Source organism: Amphiura filiformis, chromosome 8, assembly GCF_039555335.1.
Source record: "Amphiura filiformis chromosome 8, Afil_fr2py, whole genome shotgun sequence".
NCBI lineage: Eukaryota > Metazoa > Echinodermata > Ophiuroidea > Amphilepidida > Amphiuridae > Amphiura > Amphiura filiformis.
Window position 1 is genome coordinate 52222738 of NC_092635.1, and position 14466 is coordinate 52237203.

General features: G+C 33.7%; 2 protein-coding genes across 3 annotated transcripts in view; both read right to left on the reverse strand.

The window, feature by feature from the left end:
* Positions 1–6459, reverse strand: part of LOC140159199 (choline O-acetyltransferase-like) — a 151997-nt gene extending 145538 nt beyond the window's left edge. Inside the window, exons 1-2 of one of the 2 annotated variants that reach the window (XM_072182587.1) lie at positions 6016–6459; positions 1129–1230 (exon numbers count right to left, since the gene is read on the reverse strand). The gene's annotated coding sequence lies outside the window, so the exon portion shown is untranslated. The remainder of the gene's footprint in view (positions 1–1128; positions 1231–6015) is intronic. The other variant, XM_072182588.1, reaches the window with a different exon arrangement.
* Positions 1–14466, reverse strand: part of LOC140159200 (probable vesicular acetylcholine transporter-B) — a 171562-nt gene that overhangs the window by 17654 nt on the left and 139442 nt on the right. The window lies entirely within an intron of this gene.

A 14466-nucleotide genomic window follows, 5' to 3' on the forward strand; every position in this document is an offset into this window, starting at 1 on the left:
GAAAGCCGTACTAGATATTGACGACATTTGCGTTTATTACCATTGATTGGGACCCGTGTGTCCATTACCAAAGTCGATTCATGTCTGTAGCATGCATGCACACCAACATGTGTTTAAGTCACCGGAGCATTATTCAGCCCATCTATGCTAAGCCGGTGTAAAGGCAGTTTACATTAATAGGATAAAAAGTGCAATTTAGATGAAGCAAATTACGGTTGTTAGTATCTTAATTCCGTTTAACACATGTATACCTTAAAAACAACTACAAAGACACGGTTTGTTTAATTGGTTAAAAATTGTTTTTTCACTACCAGCATGTTAATACTAACCACTTACTGAAAACCCAATACTTTTTAGTTTGCTATGTAATTTCTAAATATTAAATTTGAAATGACAGAACCTTACTAGGTACATCGGACCTATACCCCATCATGCAATTTTGTAGAGGTCAGAAGGTCAAAACCTCAAAGCGGATATAGACCTTCCTCATATCCCATAATGCACTATTCCAGTGAGTATTTCCGCCAGCCATTTTATTATCATATCACGCATTTCAACGTCGGATTTTAATGTATTGGGTTGAAACTCGTGCGCGAAGATGAGAGTATGAAACCCCATGAAATAGCAAGATGGGATATTGGGAAAAAAGTCTATACGAGCTTAAAAGGCACTTTATTACGCGACATTTTCACCTATGAATTGAGAAAACAAAATAAATATCAATGCACACGTGACTAAAAAAGGCATCATTGGATAGATGGGGAAAGAACGCGACTTGAATGCAGGGGACACAAAAATATCGAACACGGGCGTGATGACACTAGATTGAAATAGGATTTAAGTTCTTGTGAAAAAATACGAGAAATTGCGAGAATTCGTCAACTTGTACATGAAGTGACTAACCAATTTGCTGCAAATATTTTTTCACATGATCTTAACTCCCATTTGGAGCACAGGGATACATACATTATGTTTGGAAAGCTACAGCTGAATTCATAGCTTAGTCATTAGCGACGAGCGTTGCTTTTTAGCCAATAAACAATTATGTTGTACCGTACTAATCGGCGATCGCTGGTCGCTAACAAATAAACTATGAATTAAAAAATGGTAATAAAGATTCAAAATTACCGTTGTAAAAATTCCAGGATGCGGATAATTGCGTACATTATGAGGAACACCATGTTGATGATCGATATGGGAATGTGCTTGAGCTCAACTTTGGAATCAGGACTAGCGTTAAAAAAAGCAAAAGGTACCATTCAGTATAGAAGAAAGGAAGTTCTTGCTTGCTACGAGCACTACACTACGTAATGAGCTCATTGGGGAATCATCTCCATACTCAAAGTATTCTCATGTTGAAAATTCTTCTAAAACAATAATTTGATCTTGGGAAGAATCATTGAATTCCCTAGTATTTTGCAACTGAAAAATATAGGAAATATCATTTTCATTTGACAAAATGCCAATAGATATTATTATGATTATTAACATTAAACATAATCATTATAATTACAAGTATAATAATAATAATGCAATAACAATAATAAATAAACAAGCAATAAAACAGAATAATTAGATATTACAATTAACAGATGCAACGAATTATTTGAATATAAAACTTGGAAATACGATGCTGTATTTTGAGATATTGACTGGCACAACTATGTATATACTTTAAACTTTTGGGTATAATTTTTAAGTAAATTTATAACTAAAAATGAAGCTTGATTTACAAGAACAAAACAGTTCAGTTCATTAAAAGCCACCTTTTGACCTGAGCTATCCTTTTTAAGGAATTAAATACTTTGACAGCTTCAACTGCTTTAAATCTGACCGTGCAAATGTAATCGAATTCAAATATATCGCGTTGAACAACTAAAATGCGTGAAATTAAAGTACGCCACAAAATACGGCATCAAAACTTGATTGACTTACACAAATAAAACATTTTCACTAATATAGTAAGAATTGCGTAAAAATATAATACATTTTTGTTTAATTCCTTTTAAAATGGCGCGTGTCGTCAGTAGCATCACAGCATGTAATTTCATTAATGCAAGCCCTGAAAAAAGTCGTCAGTGTAAGTTGATACTCTTTGCTCTCTTCTTAAAATCCACAGGCGTTTGTAGCAAGTGCAACTTGTAAAATGCATGAGCTGAATGGTCACTTGACGAAATGGGCGGAACGTAGAAATCAACCACGTTCCTATTCCGCAGGTTTCATAATAAACACCACTTTGCTTACAATTTGACATTGTAACTCGACTGCTGAATTGGATTTTTTTTTGTAAATGTTTTTTGATATTTTTTGAGGCACCATATTCGATCCAAATATTTTTTTAAATATTTTGGTGTATCATACTTTTTGTTTGTTTTCAGGTTGTCAGTAAATTTAACCTTTCTGGTCAGTATTACTAATTGCATATTTTTAGCAAATATCAAAATAGCATTTGCCCCTTATTCATAGCACCTAAACTTAGACGTAGAACACTTTATCGTGCGTATCATACTTAAGTCTGCATATAATGCTTAAATTCACTTCAGGGTTTGGATAGCGACATGTACCACAAATGAAATCACGAATTAAAAGGGCTTGTGAGTAACATATACCTATAGATTTGTGTCACCGATGTTAGTTGGTATTAGGAAATATTGTTTTTATTGACCGGGGTTATGTTAGAAAAACAATTATCAACCACGAATCACGTGGTTGTATTAAAAAAACCTCATATTGACCATAAAAACGAATAGAAACAGCCGGCTGTCAACACGCAATAATCAAAATTCCCGCGCCGAAATTGCGTGTGGCAATGACGTCATGGTTATTTGTGCTCAATTGTCGTCAGCCTTCATTGTGTTACTGGGACGTCATTGCCACAGGCAATTTCGGTGCCCGGGATATTTGAATATCGCGTGGTGAGAGACGGTTGTTTTTATTCCGTTTTTTTGGTCAATATGAGTTTGTTTTAAATAAAACCGCGTGATTCGTGCTTGATAATTGTTTTTCTAACATAATAGCCATAATATTGTGATTGCCGGAAAATTAAAGACAGCTGAATGTTTCAATGTAATAAGATGGATGCTTATAAAAAACCCAAGGTCAGTTAGGGCTGGAGCATTTCAATGACAAATAAACAAAATACAAGATGACTTGTAAGGATATTGTTTTATACTGTAAAGTGCGTTTGATTCCACATTTTGTGTAAAATACCATGAACTAAAACCGCTTTAACCTTAAACGTTTGCATTATTATGTGTAAAACAATTTAGGATGAGACAGTAATTCATATAAACCTAGGTTCTGAAAGGTCTCATTATAATTCAAATAAACCTATGTATTTAAATGAATAAACCTAGGTACATGAAAGTTCTCATTATAATTCATATAAACCAAGGTAGGCCTATACTAAAAGGTCTCATTGTTCTAGGAACGCATCGCGTGCTTTAGGCACAGTAATCGTTCATAAATGATCAATATACCCACAGGGGAATCAAATCTCCCCAAATATGAGACAAAACTTAGTTATTTGAGATGAAACAATGGGTAAGGCCGATTTACATATAAATAGCGTTTTTACGGAGTTTGTACTGCAAGGTAATTATAAAGCTTGATATATTCTTGCTTTGCACTTATATCTTATTTTTTACTACAGCTCCGTTTTCTTGAGTTACACGGAAGCTATATAGTAAAAACAATTTGCTTAAGGGTGGGACTTAATCTGGGTCATTTTTAACACAAGATGCCGAGACGACCCTTTTAAATCACACAAAAGCACATTGTATATACTGTGTCCGGAAAAGGTGATTCAAGCCACAAATAGGGAAGACGACAGATAATTTCAGTTATTTATAGTCATAATTAGTTAGTTTAATGGTTCCAAATGTTTCTACCTGACCTTTTTGCAGTTGATGACAAAAATACGCTGAATATCATACAAACATAAAGTTAAGTAGGTGCAAAATATTTACAAAGCAAAGCGTGGTTTAATGAACATAATGAAGATTTTCGACATGAATTTTTGCTTTGACGGAATTCAACTCAGAATGTATCTATTTCATAAAGCAGTATAAAAGTCTAATAAATAAAAAGGGTGAGCCTTAGGGGCTAATACACCTGTTCCCGGTCAATTGTAAGTGCCGTGGCTGATTTTTCTTAGTACCAAATAACAAGGGAACTGGTGTTGCGCGTATAAAATCGGTATGAGGTAACTACACCGGGTGGTGACACTAGTGAAGCATCCCCATCGGAATTGTAAATTTTCCCGCGTTTTTTTTCCTTCTAAATTTACAAAAAACGGGCTGCAGTGTTATAACATGCCTAGAGAGCAAATTATGGCACTTATGTACATACTATGCCTCATTGGGTTCTTTCCGTAGAGATTTTTAATCTAAACATCGCATGCTCTTTACAATTCAGTGCTAATAAAGGGCAAATGTACTTGATATAAACCCATTATACTAGCTTATACTGCTAGTCTCAAGCGCTTCTAAATTACAATGTCAATGTGTAATATTTAGTCTCCTACGGACCTGAGTTATGCATTACATGCCAGGGTTGCATTCCTTTCACGTGTCACAGTGTGATCTTTTTTTCGTACATTAAAATGAAGTAAGGATAGAATTTGAACCACCATTCATTCTCACATTTCAGGAAAGTAGAGTGAAATTGAATCTCAAAGTGGATATTTCTACAAGCAAAACAACGATTTGCTCATCGCTTGCTTATGCTGTGCGGTAGTGTTTTGTCATTTTCTGCTTGTTTTTATCTCTTTAACCAAAATATTTATACTTTCTTTATATTTACACCAGAAAGTGTTTTGATACAAAATTTGATTTCATAAAATCTGTCCGCTCCACACCTAAATCATTTTGAGATGCGAAACTTGCAAGTGACCAGCCAACCACCACATATACTCTGTTCATCATTTTCTGCTTATTTTTATCTCTTTTACCAAAATATTTTCCCGCTCTTTTCAATTTACAGCAGAAAGTGTTTTGATATAAAAATTTGAAATCATAAAATCTGCCCACTCACACCTAAATCATTTTGAGATGCGAAACTTGCAAGTGACCAGCCAACCACCACATACTCGTCTCAGGTTCTCAACAACTTATATGAAGTACCACTCATCTTAAACGAATGCTCGAATATGACATTTAGTACTAAGTAGGTACGTTCCATAAGTCAGCTCGACATATGATACGGTCTGGGCGTTCAAGCACATTAACCGAATGCAGGTGGGGTTTTTACACAATGTTATACACGCATCTATGGTTGGTAAGCATGGTAAACGCTCGTGCTTATTACAGGTTGGGCAAAGTTATTTTTGATGCTTTTCATGATGTGATAAACGCAAAAAAACGTTTTGTCTTTAAAAAAAAACCCAATCCGCTCAATTCAAGTCTTAACGATTATAATAAAATAATTTGTATTTTGACAAAGTATCTGTGTAGCAGGTTTATACTCACTTACGCAACTACTAAAGAAGCGAGGAAATGAAGACGCTATAGTGGCTCCAAAGACTATCTTCGTTACGTACAGTCCAGGAGGAATACAATTACAAAAATATCTGTACCAAAAGTGCACAGCTCACAAAGAACATTTAACCATAAGATTTACATAGATTCATGTATTTTATTTAGATGTTCATTCTTTGTTAAATAAGCTTCGGTCTGGTACTTTTGGCAATAGCGCGTTTTGCTTCGGACTTTTTTTGGAATCCAAAGCTATTCTTGCAATGTCAAGAATGTAATTATCACATTTTTGTCAAGACTGCGCGTGTTACCAGTTTATCACTTTCGTTAGTCATGCAAAACCATTACGCTTCTATGCTTAAAAGTATGATTTCCTCTGAATGTGACACTAGCGTAGTTCTACCAATTCCAGCAACCACTTGTATTCAGTTTCTATTCAATATCTCGCTAGATGTTAATGCCAAAATTCATTAAAATATAGCTTTTTTACATGTTACATATCCAACAAATTACTTCACTTAAAAAGTACACTTGTACTCACCTACAACAGGTTGCAACGTTGATTTTATTTCTTCCCTGTATGATTTGTGTCCTAAAAATCTCTCCAGAATAAAGTTAAGAAGCAATCGCGTTGTAGAAGTAATGATAACCAGCTGTCTATCAACCCTTGAACACACGCTACAATAAGCTCAACGTAGCTAGCAAGAGTTTACTCTCAGTGCTACCTCCCTCTTCTCTTCTACCAATTGATTATATCACTATTGATTTTTCTGCGATGGTTAACCCACCCCGTTGGGCATGCGCGCCGTTGAACATGCAGAGCAGCAAACGGGACCGTAATTCGGTGAGACGTCATTAACAAGTCGTATAGAAAAGTCGCATGGTCTTGGGAAATTAAATTTGGCAGGCAATGATATTACTACAACTTAAAAACTTGTTCACAAAATAACCGAAAGAAAATCAAACGTATTTTTGCAGAATATCGTTGTGTAACTTGTGTTGAATGATACTGATTTGCCGCATCGATTCTTTTAGCAAGAGTGAGTTACGAAGATCAATCTGCAGCTTTCACTTGCACTTCTAACAAGCAGAATCACTAAATTGCGAAGAAACAAGTAGTTAGCACTTTCGGCCAGGTTTTTGCAACTTGTATAGCAACGCAATACGCATGCGTGAACCGTGACGCAGATGTGAATATATTGAAACTGGCAGAAACATCTGCATCGATTTGCATTTGGTGAATATAGCTGTCGGATACTGGGATGAGCATATTCATTATATCTGACATGTTCAGATACTCTGGATACTGACACTTAAAACATTCCACATGCTTACCGTTTCACAAAAGTCACGATTTTCTTGATGTAATTTATTATGAAAACTACTGACAAATTATTTCTTATCCATCAGAAAAAAAAATCGAGCTGGAATCGTCATCGTCTAATAAAATTTGGTTCGTAGTTAGTGCTCGCGTGCTCTGAAACCCAGTGGGCTAAAAACATGATTTTTTTACTTAACTACGTTATCTTTAGTCATCGTTTGAATTGGTATAGATAACTGAATTTACAAATGCTGGGAGGATTCACCTGTCTAAAAGTTAACGCATAATTCTCGTACAATAGATGTAACAATAATTAACAATACGGCTTATTCCCATTGGAAAATTGAGACAAATGCAGTAAGTGGTTGCAAAACTTGGTAAAACAATACTATAGAGGTAAATGGTACTTGCAAGTATATGGTATAGAAATTGAATTATTGTTAGAGGTTGACCAAAAAATGGCAGCGGGTGTTGCAATTTTGTTAAAAACTAACGACAACGACCAGTAATTCCCCAGCAAACACAAAAATGTTATGTCGGGTTATATATGAAGGTCATAAAAACGTGTTTTTTTTAAACGTTAGTGTCAAATATTTTGGGCAAACATTTTTCCAAAATATGTTGTCAACATTTTCTGTTTAAAATGGTTTGAATTAAGTTTTCAAACCCGTTTTTGAATGTTATTAAAACGTTTTTAGACCCTTTATATAACCCGACGTTTTCCGTAAAACGTTTTGTGATTGCTGGGTCATTTTGTTATCATCTTAGCATTAATTTTTTTTACATCTGGCTAAACCTCTTCATTGTCATCACATATTGCAATAAAACCATACTTGTGAGTCATTAGGCCTGCTGAGATTGCGCTGATCAATATAATGTACTTAACTGGTTACGTAAACTGCATTTTAAAAGAGGGGTACTATCGATTGTTTAAATAAAAAAAAAGCCTCAGTCATAAACGTTATTATTCATTGGTAGATGGTGAATATTATATTACTTGATCATAGGTAGACATTATTGATATAAAACATATCAGTCTTAATAAATTCTGCTGAATTGTTGACAGAATTACTGTGTATTACGTGTATCTCTTTCAATTTTACACTTAATTTTAGATGGTCTATTGTCGTTTGTTATACTATTAAAATAGCGACAATAGATTAGCTTAAGTGTAAAATGTTTGAATTCGTTATCAACTACACAATATCGTTGCTGAAATAATAAACATTATGAAAAGCTGAGAAGCAAAAAAAAAAAAAATAAAAAAAAAATAGGCCCTGCCTGATTATCATATCTTAATGTTGCTATCTTCAGTAGATAGCACATGGTTAACAATGCACATGCTGCATTAATGTGAGTCGGCATCATACTTAAACTGGAATTATTTCACTTTTAATGGTCAAGATAATTTTGAAGAAAGGCTGAAGATCATGTAAAAGGGGGCTTTAAAAAAGTGACCCTGTAGATTTCACGCCACCAAATCACACCACCAAGGTAAATGGCTGGTACAAAAATCAGTGTTTTTATTCTGATTTAATGGAAAAAAGTTTGAAAAGAAGACAGGTGTGTCTATTTTTTGTGATAGCTGTACCTTGTGGATGGTTTTCTCAATATCTAAGCATAAAAAGATTATATTTGAACCTGTTATGATATTGTTAAGATACATAGTCGCTTTAGATTTGAGTTGGCAATTGTACATTAATTTTTTTATCATATAATAAAAACATTTGTCCGTAATAAGATTGGCCCCTTTTCGGCAGAGTGAAATGACCATATCTTAATTTGAATGAAAATTGAATTTCAATACAAAACACTATTTCATCAAGAAAAATACAAAACTAATTTTTCAAGACACAAAAAAATTACTTTTCATCGAGAGGCGTAATTTTGTTATTTCATTATAAACTGCAGGTAATATTACCTAGTTTTTAGAATATTGCCATTTAAATTTGTAAATATACATATATTTCTATAGAATTCTTAGGTCAGCGTAACTGGGATAATTTAATATGTCGAGACCATGTATACGCTACCGAATAGAAATGTACCAAAGGAGTACTTAATTACGGATGTGTCAAACATCCGTCCAAAGCTGATGTTATGTGCAATGTGGATTTCTACAAGACGTCAATACTTGAAGACGGATAATCCACATCCGAAAGTACCGGTACTCATGGGGTACTTAAGGGATCTAAAATGAGCGTTTATTGCGTTTCGACAGTATTTTTGTGGGACATGAGAGCACCTCGGACCTATCGAATTGCATTCTGAATACGAAGCATGTCTTTCTGATATCAAATAATTTTCATTTTTGAAAATCACAATATAATACAAATTTTATGACAAATTATTAAAATTTGATATTTTTCAAATTTTGATATATAACAGTCCTCGAAGTAAATTATATAAATCTAATGATATATTCTTAAAGTGTATGTAGCAGGGAGGAAAAGCCGACGGTCAATTGAAAATTTTGACCTTTCATATTGAAGATATAGATTTTTTCCCAAAAAGACCTAATTTTTTTTGTGTTTTGGAAAAAAATCCATATCTTCAATACGAAAGGTCAAAATTTTCAATTGATCGTCGGCTTTTCATCCCACCTACATACACTTTAAGTATAAATTATCAGATTTATAAAGTTTACTTCAAGTACTGTTAAATATCAAAAATATCAATTTTAATGATTTGCCATAAAATGTGTATTAAATTGCGAATTTCAAAAATCAAAATTATTTGATATCAGAATGACATTCTTCGTATTCAGAATGCAATTCGATATGTCTGATGTGCTCTGATGTCCCAAAATAAATACTGTCCAAACGTTCATACCCCAGCCCTAAACTGCGTGCTGACCAGCATTAAGAGTCCAAGTTTTTGAAATATTTTCTCAAAAATATCAAGAGCTATCAAAGAATATTAAGAGCTTTTCTTAAGAACCACTGAACCAATACTAGGCTTGTTTGTACTCATTTAAATGCATTTTTCATACTGATTCCAAATATGGTCATGAAAATTTGAAATTCTGAAATTATTGAATAAAAAAATCAAGTTGTCGTCTGCAGTTGACACCCGCGTGGAAAGAGTTAATTATGTCGCATATTAAATCACACTAACTTCACGATTAAGGGATTGTATTCAGTTCACTTAAAATGTATAAATTTTGATCAAAATTATTATTTATTGTTGGATATCACTTGCACGTTATATAACCTTCTACAAAAGAAGTAAAGTAAATGTTTGCGTTGTGAATAGATCGCTTAAGGCAGTGTTTGATTAGAACCATAACACTACACCATTTCCAAATTAGGCTCAAATCAATATATTTATACTCAAGCCAATCAATGTTAGTAGTAGCATAGGATTTTGATATGTCTTTGTTTAAGATTCGGACAGATGATGTTATGTACGTTTTTAATAATCATGCTTATAAATATTGGGAATGTCTCCCGTGATGTTGTAGCTAATTGACAATTGGCTTGATTATTGGGCTATTCCATACTTCCCATACTATTTGGGAAATATCTTTCACAGAGGGAGTATGAATTTCAAATGGAATAAACACATTATTTTAATTTCATACACACTCAACCTGAATCTTCCACAGAGGGAGGGTGAGTTTCAAATGGAGCTACGTAATGTGTTCATTACATTTAAAATATCCCCCTATGGAAGATATTTCCAAAATCTTCCACAGGTGTAGCAAGGATTTTAAACGGAATAGCACATTATGATAAAAATCCAAATAAACCCTGATAACGGCTTATGAGCTACATACACAAACGAGAATCATATGGGTTCTGTGACTTACACTGTGGAAACTAAAAGCACTAAACATTCAATGAAACTATATCAAATGGTCAAGAACCGTTAAGTGATTCTTCGCCATCATGTGTCCTTACCTTACCCTTGTTTCATTGAAGGAATGTAAGTGGGTTTTAGGTAAAATACTTGAAATCTGTCAGAGGTTAACACACGTGACCCAATTGAGGCAACATGGTCAGAATGCTTGACAACCTGCCATTGCAAGAAATATCATCTTCCTCCCCAGATATTTTACCTGAATAACATAATTGACTAGCCTTTCTTTTATCAATTGAAGAAGGGAACAGATATCAGTAAAACAAAGAAATCTAAAGATATAAGAACATCAGTACCTCTTCATTTTGTTGTGATTATATTTGTGATTATACAAATTTTACAAACTAAAAACATACATATTTCTCTTAAAATGCTCAATTTCATTTTTGGAAGGAATTCGATCGCTACAATGCGCGTCCACAATATTGGATTGTGTTAACATGTTTATGCTCAATTTATAAACGTAACTTGAAATGTGACATTGAGTCACATTCAAAATGAACAGAAACGACGCATTCTACATTGTTTTACATATTCCAAGATACCAAGGTTATTTCTAGCAAACCTGCTATGCCTGTTGTCTAATCATTAACTCTCTCCACGCGGGTGTCGACTGCAGACGACAAATTAAAAAAAATTCAAAATGTCAAAAATTTCAGAATTGTAATTTTGCATTACCATATGTGGAATCAGCATGAAAAATGCATTAAAATGAGTACAAACAAGCCTAGTATTGGTTCAGTGGTTCTTTAGATAGCTCTTGATATTTTGAGAAATATCTCAACATGAATCAAGGCACAAAGGCAGTTGACAGTGTACAATCTATGAACAGGTATGTCGTGATAGAAATGGCACTATGCCTTGGTAGCCTTGAAAAATTGGACACATTGACTTGTATGGCTTGTTAGAAGACAATAGTTGTCTTAGATTTCCTAGAAATAACCTTGCATCTTGAAATGTGTGAAATATTGAAGAATGCCTGCATCGTGTCTATTCAATTGAATGTCATATTTCTAGTGACATTTATACGCTGAGAATAAACATTTTATAACGATCATCTATATATTTGATATGATCAAAGGGTAGCACTTAAAATGGCTATAGCAGAATTAAAATGAGCAAGCGAACTGGAGTATTAAAATGAAATTAAACATGTTACTGCATGGCTTTAATTGAAATTGATTTTTGCCATATAATATGTTCAAAAGCGTATTTTCAAAAGCCAATTCTAGCTCTTTCATACCACCACATTAACACTGAATCAAAAATAAATGTATTCATAAATAGCTACGTACCTAGCCACAAGTAAATAAATGATATGGTCGTCTAGGCTAGCAAACAAGGACAACCTATGTTTACCTTATTAATTACTAGTGTTTATAAATGTGTGCAGCTACCAGGTTGGTAATGAGTAGAGCTACTTGAAGATCTGTGAGTGCATGTGAATATTGATTTTATATATACTGCGCCAATAAAGCATCCTTACACTTGGAAAAATAATCACAATTTCAAAACTGAACAATATTGGGGTAAATTTGTTTTTTTAATAGATGCACTACAATAGTCACACCACATTGAATCCGATGTGACCTCAAGAAGTAAAGTTACAAGCAATTGAATAGACGAAGGTCCGGTTTTAAAAGTGACAAACTGACCTATACGTACAAGGCGCAAAAAGATTCCAACGAACGAAACAAAGAGACAACACAGTTTCTTCAATAAAGCGTTATTTAAAGCAGTTTTTATTTCAGTTTTTGCTTCTCTGTACTTTTCATAACTTTCATTTTATTTGTCAGTTCTTTTGTTTCAGTTTTCTTTTGTTCCTTTTGTTTTAAATTAAAGCCAAACGCATAAATTAGCCATTCACCACTAGCACTCTCAAACCAGATGTCTAGTCTGTGGAGTTTTGAATAGGCCAGTTTGTCACTTTTAAAACTGGACTTTCATCTAATCAAATGCTTGTAACTTTGCTTCTTGAAGTCACATTGGATTCAATGTGGTGTCATAATGTGCAGGATTAAATAGTGCATTGATTAAAAAAAAATTTACCCCAATATTGTTCAGTCTGGAAATTGTGATTATTTTTCCAAGTGTAAGGATACTTTATTGGCGCAGTATATAACATAATGAAGGCCTGTCTAATGCAAAACGGTGGTATCTCATAATAATATAGGCCAATATAGCAACTGTACTACAAATGATTCCTTTTCAACATTAATGCTTGCTTCTTGTTGATTATAAAATGTTAATTAACATTTTCTAACTTGTGACGTGTATATTATACATGACTGAAACAGTTTCGATCCTGTGCCCAGTTAGCAATACACTAACTTCGTACTTAGAGATGACCTTAGTTGAAAATGTCCTACCAAATATATATATACCTAAGGAATATTGGTCGAAGTACTCAAGTACAAATTAAATGCCAAATTTGTGGAGATAACAAAATTTGTATGATGGTATTCATGGCGTATAAACGCCAATAGTCACAAATGTAATGAAGTGTTCCTTGTGTAACCTCCAATAAGAATGCGCACTTGTTCCACATCTGAATATAATTATGGCAGGACAGACAATAAGTGAGATGTAATTCTTTGCGTATTAGCAAGTACTATGTACTCATTAGATATGTTCCTCTACACTCTGGGTAAGTTCACGTTCATATCTCCATTGGTAACTTCTATTCTTTCTTAGCAATCTGATGTGAAGCAGTGCCAGTATATTATGGTTGAGAGACAATTAGTCAGAACCCCAAAGGGATCTCTGTGACATCATAATCGGCGATGAATCTGTTGTTCTTGAAAATAGCGGAGATAAAACGAACACTAAGAATACTGTGTTTCAAAACACAGGTCTGATATACGAGCGTAAGAAGCGACATATGCTATGTGTAGACTTCAAGGTTCTATCCTGGAGCTTACGCGTCTTTTGGGCACTACGTTAAATTGAATGTGTGACCATTTTGTGGAATTACTCAGGGATTCAATATAATTGTTATCGTGAAGTGAAGTGAAGTGAAGGCTGAATACTGTATTTGAGCGACGACGGTGTGAAGAAAAAGGTTCTTAAAACGCTTATTCAAAACGTTTTAAGAATATTTAAATGTCGGGATATATAAAGATTATGTTACGTATTTAAAACGTTATTGTAAATTTTTTGAGCAAACATTTATACAAAATATTTTGTCAACAGTTATATGACATTCTGTAAGAATGTTTTGCATAACGTTTTCAAAAAAGTTTTTTGAATGTTATTAAAACTTTTTAGACACTTTATTTAATCTGACATTTAAACATTTCTTAGAACGTTGTGTGTTTGCTGGGATAGTCACGGTTACATAGGTAAAGGTAGCATTGCACCAAGTCAAGTTCTTAATTCAATGACCCCTGGGTGGTTTTAAAATAAAGCCGAAAAAATTGGTCCGATAATTTGCATCTTTCTGCATTAATTGAAGCATTGAGGTAATAAACGAGTATTTAATTACTTCCGTGGGTCGATTTTAATATTTTTGTCCACAGAATTATTGCATAAATGTATTGCATCTTAGAAATCAATGTTCGATGACTTTGGTCTCCACTATGACAAATATATTATTATTAGTATATTTGTTCATTGTGCGGGTTTAGGAAGGAAGTATTAAATATGATGATCTTCTCCACCTACTGTTTGCTTACAGAAATTCTGATCTACAATTATGGCTCTATACGTACGTGACTGTATTCAAAGCAAATGATTAGCAGTTGAACGTCCTCTATGATATGATATATTGAAATTTAGCGTATCGACCATAATCCGTCATATAAATCAATG